The 9,139-nt window shown below is 36.3% G+C and overlaps 2 pseudogenes; one reads left to right on the forward strand and one right to left on the reverse strand.

Annotated features, from left to right (window-relative positions):
* Positions 1 to 1,502: 1,502 nt before the first annotated feature.
* LOC107505375 lies at positions 1,503 to 3,193 on the reverse strand (annotated as a pseudogene).
* Positions 3,194 to 4,155: 962 nt separating this feature from the next.
* Positions 4,156 to 4,387, forward strand: LOC118615084 (annotated as a pseudogene).
* The last annotated feature ends 4,752 nt before the right edge of the window (positions 4,388 to 9,139 follow it).

Here is a 9,139-nt window from a genome sequence, read left to right on the forward strand (position 1 = left end):
TTCCCTCTCCTTACAAAGACACCAGCTGTTGGAGGAGGGCCCACTCTGGTCCAGTATGACTTCATCTTAACTTGACATTGGCAAAGACCCTATTTTCAAATAAGGCTACATGCACGGGTTCCAGGCAAACCTGAATTTGGGGGTAGGGAGGAATATTCATCAAAGTAAATACACCTTCAGGCCAAAAAATAACAAATATAAGTATTAAAATTTCAACACTCCTATCATCTCAGCACCATTACTAATTGCTCCCTCTTTCATTCTCTAGTTTGGATGACAAATGAGAATGTCACCAAATGACAGACATTATGTCAACAATATCTAGTCATCTTCTACTTCTACTCTCTTGAAGTTAGTTAGATGTAGCCAAGAAACTAGTTCTGGCCAATAAAAAGCGAGAAGTGACATTTCTGAAGCATTTCATTGTCAGTAGTACCCTACTCTGCAGCCATATCACAAACAAGTAGAGTGTATCTAAGAATTCAAGGATAGTTTAACATTAGGAAATCTATTAGGGTAATAAACCAGGGACTAAAATGGGGAGAAATGACCATATTAATTGATAATAAAATAAAATTCAACACATACCCAAGATTTGTACGAAAAAAAATCCATAAACTTTGATCAGAAAAAAACCTTTTTAATTTGATAACAATGTGTCTGGCAGACACTTCTAGCAAATTATACACTTAAATAAAAATATCAGAATTCCTATTAAATTCTGGAAGACAAGACCACTCACTGTCATTGTTACTCTTCCATAAGATATTTGAGGTTCTAGGCAGTGGAAGAAGACAGTAAAATCAGAGGATCCATGTTATAAATAAAGAGAAAAAGAAATACTTGTTTATGAATGTATGATTATTTAACTAAAAAGACAAAAGACTCTATTGGAAAAGTATTAAAGGTAGAAACAAATCTCAGTACAATAATCAAATGATATATGTATAAAAATTAATATCTTTACATACATTTTTAAATGCAATGGAGAAAAAGAGGTACATTCACAATAATGACAAAAATTATAAAATCCTAAGAGCCTAACAAGAAATGTACAAGATCTATATCAAAGAAATTATAGCTTACTGAAAATACAAAAGGTCTTTGTAAATGATAAATGATCTCAAAGAGTTTAAGACTCAACGTTGTAGAAATAGAACTCCAAAATTTAGATTCATTTTTGTTGAAAATCATAATTAGAACCCTAACTCATGAGTTTGAGGAGTATTTAGTGAGAAACCTTGAAATAATGAATTGTCATTCTTGTGGTTTTAGCTAAAGGCTGATCCTTAGCCAGTAACTGAGACAAGGAAAATTAAGAAATGATTTTATTTGGTCTCAAAAAATCAACAAGTGATAACAGATAAAAGAGACAAGATTCTTAATTTTACACTTATATATAATTACATTTCTTTTTTCCTCGCTATTTCTTTAATCATATTTTTATTCAGAATTAGCTATCCAAAGTGATTTGACCTTTACAGAAAAACACAAATTTAAGTTTATGCCACAGGCTTTTTTTCTTCTATGATGAGTTTCTTTTCTATGGGCTTCCCCTCAGCTGGTTTCTTGGAAGCTGCAGCCCCTTTTCCCACCAAAGGCTTCTGCTTTGTAATGCCAACAACCTTCTTTCCTTTTTCTTCACCACAGCCTTCTTGCCTGGAGCCAGCCCCGTTCTCATCTGATTTGGCTTCTAGCACTGTTGTTGCTTTATCCACCTGGAACTTGTGGTTCTGGCCTGGCAAAGAATGGTGTGCCAGGGCATGATCTTTGCATATGAGCTTAACTTCAACATGATTCTCAGGTTTTTTCCATGGATTCTTCTTCAGGATTCTGAGATGAATCTTATTGCACGGTACTTAGAGGGCCCTTTGGATTTATGGACTTTTCAAGATTCTGCTTAGGTCTATATTGAGCATCTTGTGCATGGGAAGGTTGTAGTTACTCTTAAGGGAGGCAGCTTTATGCCAAGTGCCATGCAGATCATCTAACTTGTGGAAAGCACTTTCAGTCCAAATGCAGAAATGGCTCACATGCCCACCAGGAGCAAGTCTCAAACTGTTGTTTGCCTATATTAAGCAAAATGATTCCAGGAATGTTTCTGAAGGCTTCGATGAAACCATTGTCTACATTACAGATGATTCAAGGGCCCCTGCACTGAATACGATGATGGTTTTTCATTTTGCCCTTACAAGCTCTCATTCACCAAGAAGTACGGGCCTTTTTGGTATCATTTGAAGGCTTAAGTATCTTAAGAAACAAAACAACTGCCTTGGTCTTCTTGTAACCTTCAACTTTATCTTCAATCACCAAAAGAAGTTCAGGAACTTCCTCAATATGATGACGTTTAGACATGATCATTGCGGGTAAGGCCGAGGAGGCCAAGGCAGAGCACATGGCATATTACTGCTGTATTGTGTTCTCTTTGTGGTGCCAATGACACCAGGTTTTGGTTGGTGCAAACATGTGGCCCCCACGACACATATTTCCAAAAGCACCCAAGCCAGAATGATGAGTCCCATCACCTCAAATTCTGGGAATTCTGTTGTAAGAAACACCTGCAGTCCTGGTGGGATGTCTGGTGCTTGGAGCAACAAGGTCATCAGAAGCAGATGTGGATTTGCACCCAAGGACACATTGCAGGGAGGGTGCACACGCCTGACCTATTCTGGGACTTCTTGCTCTAGGGATGAGGATGGGAAAAAGTTACCTGAGAAGAAATAGCTAATAAAACAGTTGTGGCCTTGAGGCTGAGTCTGGGAATTGGCTGTAGTTTGTAATTGCTAACCTGATAGTAACTAATGATGTTTTGCAAAGCCAGCTTTGTGAGGGAGAATAAAAAAGCCATGGAAACAGGGGTGGGGGCTGCTAGCATTGCCATTCCTCGCCATTCCTCCTCTCCCTGATCCATGTTAGTAAAAGCATTTCCAGGCTCTGACTCTTCTTCCTAACCGTCTCCACAACAAAATTCGAGCCCCAGTTCTGTTAATACCCCAAGACTCAGCACTGATTTGATGACCTGCTAATTTACTGACAGCATAGGGCTGTCTATTGTTTTTGCACAAGTTAGTGTGAACAAAGTTCACAATATCTGGTTGAATAGGATCCTTGAACATAGCGGACAAAGTGATATTTTTGCCAGATGACTCCTGTTTTTGGAGTACACTGATATTCCTGCGTGAGCACATATCATGGTGGGAAGAGGAAATGCCTGTGCTCCTCTCTACATTTCTTCTTATATGTTTAATAGGTAAAAGTAGAATGCTCCTGTAATATTTAATGTATAACTACAAAGTTTGGTGAAACATATACTCAAGGATTATCTATAAACCGCATTTATTGGAATGTCACAATGTTTGTTACAGAAAGTTGTATTTATTCACTGAAATTTAGAAAGAAAACTTGCCATAAAATATTGAATTTGTTCACCTACATTATCATAACCTACCCACTGATTCTTATTTGTCTAGTGTTATGAATATTAACTCTGCCAATCCACAAATAATATAAACTATCTTAATAATTAGAAAAAATACATCAAGATATTTCTCCATGTCAATTTTTTAAAAAATACAGTAAAAAATCCTGTACTTGAACAATTTCAAATCTCTGTAGCTTAATCTATAAATTTAATACAGCCTCATGAGGATAGTTTATGAAACTAGACAAGATAATTCTAAACTTTATTGGGAAGAGAAAATACAAGAAAGAAGCCAAGAAAGTTTTCAAAAAAAGAAATGGAGAAAATGTTCCTGTTAGGTATAAACACATGACTAACCATGCATACATTACACGATACATTACACATATCCTAGCAATTCAAATATTGGCACCAAGCTGGATACATGAAACAATGGAATGAAATAGAGATTCCTGGAACAATTACAATGGAAAGTTAAATCCTTATCTCACATCCTATGAGAATAAATTCCTCTTAAAGGCATAAACACAGAAAAATACTTTAAAAGTATAAAAGCAATTTATAACACTGGGGTAGAAAAGACCTTTAAAAAGATATGAAGCACAGAAATGATAGGAGTAAGACAACTTTGACTGCATAAAAATTCAAAACTACTATACTGCAAAAGACTATATGCACTATGTCCATAAAGGATTTATATTCAGATACATATTTCCTTTAACTCCTACAAATCAATGTTTAAAAATAGACAAACAAGACACTCTGCTACCGCCACTGATCAGATCGTACTCGCTCATTCATTTGCCTCACTCTGCTTCCTCCATAACTACGTCTGACAAACCCAATATGGCTGAGATTGAGAAATTTAATAAGTCAAAATTGAAGAAGACAGAAACATAAGAGAAAAATCCACTGCCTTCAAAAGAAACAACTGAACAGGGGAAGCAAGCAGGAGAATTGTCATGAGGCACCACCGACGTGCACTGTACATTCCAGAAGCATTGCCTTATTTTACTCCTTTTAGCTGTTTAACTTTGTAAGTTGCAAAAAGACTGGCTCAAGTTTAAATGATGTGCTGCCCCTTTTCACATCAACGAACTACTGATAATGAAGGCCACACCTGCCTCTCCCATCTACCTATCTGTCTGGCAAGGAAGGAAAAGCACTTGCATTTTGGGTGAAGAAGCTGGGTAGGACAACCGTGAAATCTAGAGTAAAAACCAAGCTAGGACAAGGTGTACTACAGGCTGTAAAATGCAATTTAATCAGAGTGACACACACACACACACACACACTTGTTTGTGTGTGTGTAGTTGTTGTTCAAATGGTTTTAATTATTGGAATGCACAATTTTATAATATGCAAATAACTTTGAAACATGAAAAAAATAGATAAACTATTCAGTAGCTAATTAGACAAAGGACATGGACATTTGTATATCATACAAGTGGCCTATATAAATATAAAAATAGTTTCACCTTTACTGATAATCATGGAGATTATTTAAAACATCTATGGTGTAACATTTTATTGTTCTCAAGTTGACTTTCTTTGTTTGATAATACACTATAGAAAAGAGAATAAATTGGTGCAAACTTGGGGTTAGCATTTTGGCAGGTATCGCTGTTTTTGAAGCGTGAACTTGGAATAGAATGCATTGTTGCTGGTCAGCACTCACCCTGCTTTGCTGTAAGAGGAGTTCCCATATATGTCCACTGCCATGAGACTTGCAAGGATTTTCCTTAGGTCAGGAACACATTCTGTATTGTAGGACTTAAAATTTCTAGTGCTGCCTTAATATCTTCAAGCCTCACTGGGCCCAAAAGATCTAACCATTAGGTCCCCTGCTCTCAATAGATGTACACCACCCCCCAACCTGCAGGAAATATTCCCCACCTGGCTAGGCCCACTATTAGCTAGACCAGCTGAATCCCACTCAGCCCTCAAACAAATAGGTTTCACCTCCTTGTCAGCCCATGGATTATTTAAACAAGCCAATCACATCTTCTTGTGGGAATGAGTGGGGACCTCATCCTCTTCTTATTGCAAGGGCAGCCTCCCACAGCCCTGCTGGTTCACTCCATCGTCAATGCCTCTCCCACGTGGTCCTGCATGTTGTCTGGTGTCCTCCTTTTCCAGATTGGAGGTATGTGTGAATAATAAACTGCTGTCCATGTCACCTGCCCAGTGTCGGGCATTGTGTGTTTAGTCATCTCATACTAATTACTGTAGGGCTCCCTCCTTTAGCAACAGGACTAACAGGAAGTAGAACATATCTCAGCCCCACAGAAGTTGGGCTAAGCCATGTGGCACTAGGGGTATATTAGTTTGCTTGGGCTGCCATAACAAAGTACCACAGACTGGGCATATAAAATAACAGAAATTATTCTTAGTTCTAGAGACTGAAAGTCCACAATCCAGGTGTCAGCAGGGTTGGTTTCTTTTGAGGCCTCTCTCCTCTGTGAGTATCTGTGTCCTAATAGCCTCTTCTTAGAAGAACACCAGTCATATGGGAGTAGGGTCTACCTCATTTTAACTTAACTACATTTTTAAAGACCCTGTCTCCAAATATAGTCACTTTCTGATGTCCTTGGGGTTGGACTTCAACATAAGAATTTTGGAGGGATGCAATTTAACCCATAACAAGGGGCACCACAGCTTTCTTCTGGGGTTCTTATTTATGCTCTCTGCCATGAAAATCCATATTGTGGACAGAGCAGCCCTGTCATCTAGGACCTGGAATGAGAAGAATGTATAACTAAGCCTCAGCTGGGAATAGAAGAGGCATTGGACCTTTCTGCAAGCGGAGCAAGGGAAAATGTAATTGTTGACAGTGTGGACTTGTCTGTTACTGTAGCAATCCTTTATGCTACAAATACCCAGCAGTTTCTCTTATAGGTATGGTTGCTGAAGAATACTTGCAATTGGGAGGGATACAGAAGTGCATAGCAGGATTCCTAGTGCAACACTCTATGTATTTCTGAAAAATTGGAAGCAATTTAAATTTTCTCAATAAAGACCAAGCAATTTTAATTACACTGTGTAAGACTGTGCAGCAATAAAAAAACAATGAGAATTTCTGCATTTAATATTAACGTGTTCTGTATTAAAAAGCTTTGCCCTTGAATAGCAATGTACAATATGACTTCATTTATAAAATAAGTAAATAACACATTATGTACAACTATAAATGTTTATATGTCCACATAGTGCTACATATGTGGATAGTTATTTTGAAGTTTGCTCACTAAATAATGAAAGGCTTACTTTGTACAAGAGAAAGTGATGATCCAAAGGAACTTCCACCAAAATCTATTTGAAGAAATAATGACAGAAAACTTTTCTAACCTGGTGATGGAAATAGCCTAGGAAGTTCAGAGAGTCCCAAATAGATGAACCCAAACAGACTCACACCAAGACACATCATAATTAAAACACCAAAGTTAAATACAAAGAGAGAATCTTAAAAGCAGCAAGAGAAAAGGATTAGTTACCTACAAGGGAGCTCATATAAGACTGTCAGCTGATTTCTCAACAAAAACTTTACAGACCAGACAGAATTGGCACAAAATATTCAAAGTGATGAAAACCCAGGACCTACAACCAAAATTACTCTACCCAGCAAAGCTATCATTTAGAATCAAAAGGCAGATAAAAGAGCTCCCCAGATAAGAAAAAGCTAAAGGAGTTCATTACTACCAAGTCAGTATAACAGGAAATTTTGGAGGGACTTCTTTAAGTAGAAGAAAATATCTTTCAAAAGTCTAAATAAAGAATGGCAATAACTAACTAAATATCTATCAATAAGTACTTCAAATGAAGTATTCCAATCAAAACATATGGTGGCTGAAAAAATAAGAAAATAGGACCCTTACACATGCTGCCTACAAGAGACTCACTTCAGATTGAAAGACACACAGACTGAAAGCAATGAGATGAAAAAAGATATTTCATGATGGACCTAGAGGGTAGTATGCTGAGTGGAATAAGTCAGATAGAAGAAGACACATGATTGCACATATATGTGGAATCTAAAGAACAAAATAAACAAACAGAACAGAAACAAACTCATAGATACAGAGAACATTTTGAGGGTTACCAGATGGGAGGAGGGTTGTTGGCGGTGGGGTGAGTGAAAAAGGGGGAAGGGATTATGAAGTACAAATTTGTAGTTAAAAAATAGCCACAGAGATAGAAAGCATATTATAAGAAATACAGCCAATAATATTATAATAATTTTGTGCGGTGTCAGAGGGGTACTAGATTTTTGGGGGTGATAACTTTGTGAGTTATATAGAAGTCTAATTACCATGTTGTACACTCAAACCCAATACCCAATATGACGCTGTATGCCAACTATAACTAAAAAATAATAATAAAAAAAATTATTACTAATAAAAAAAGAGTTTCCCAGACAAGAAAAAACTAAACGAGTTTATCACCACCAAGCCGGTATTACATGAAACATTGGAGAAACTTCTTTAAAAAGAAGAAAAAATATGTACCAAAATACGAAAAACAAAGTGGCAATAACTACATATCTATCAACAAGTACTTCGAATGAAAAAGAATTAAATGTTCCAATCAAAAGATAGTGTGACCAAATGGATCAGAAAAACACCCTTACCTATGCCGCCTACAAGAGACTCATTTTAGATCAAAAAACATACAGACTGAAAGTAAAGATAGAAGAAGCTATGTCATGAAAATGAAAACAAACAAAAAATCTGGAATAGCAATACCTATACCAGACAAAAATAGACTTTAAAACAAGAGACACAGAAAGACCCAGTAATCGCACTTCTGGGTATTTATCCAAAGGAACCCAAAATACTACTTTGAAGTGGAATGTGCATCCATATGTTCATTGCAGCATTATTTACAATAACCAATATAGAGGCAATCCAGGTGTCCATCAATGAATGGACGGATAAAAAAGAGGTGGTACAAATAATACAATGTAATATTACTCAGCCATAAAAAATTAATCGATTAATTAATTAATTTAAAAAATCTTGTCATCTGCAACAACATGGATGTACCTAGAGCATACTGTGCTGAATGAAGTAATTCAGACCGAGAAAGTCAAATGCCATACGATTTTACTGACATGTAGATTCTAAGGAACAAAACAAAAACAAAATAAAAACACACATAGATACAGAGCTATTTTGAGGTTTGCTAGAGGTATGGGGTATTGGGGATGGGCAAAAAAGGTAAGGGATTAAGAAATACAAATTGGTAGTTACAAAAAGTCATGGGGATATAAAGTATAGCATAAGGAATATAGTCAACATATTGTAATAACTATATATGGTGTCAGATGGGTACTAAAACTATTGGGGTGATCACTTAGTAATTTATGTAAATGTCTAATCACTATGTTGTACACCTGAAATAATATAATATTGTATGTCAACTGTAGTTAAAAAATAAAAATACCTAGAGATAAGAATTTGAAAAAAAATTATGAAAATTATCACAAGCATCTTTAAGAATATTTTTGAGACAGATTATTTGATGAATTTTAAGTAAATTAATTCAGCAATATCAAAAAAGTGGGAGAACTTCTACCTAATATTTTTGTAATTGAGATAAATGAGATAGAGAAGCACTTCTGGGACATCAGTGTGAGGAGCTCCATAGACTCCCTTCCCAGCGAAAGAGCCATAACTAGTACATATCAAAAAAAAGAGTTCTATGGAAAGTAACCTCACA

Source organism: Rousettus aegyptiacus, unplaced genomic scaffold, assembly GCF_014176215.1.
Source record: "Rousettus aegyptiacus isolate mRouAeg1 unplaced genomic scaffold, mRouAeg1.p scaffold_m13_p_3, whole genome shotgun sequence".
NCBI classification, from domain to species: domain Eukaryota; kingdom Metazoa; phylum Chordata; class Mammalia; order Chiroptera; family Pteropodidae; genus Rousettus; species Rousettus aegyptiacus.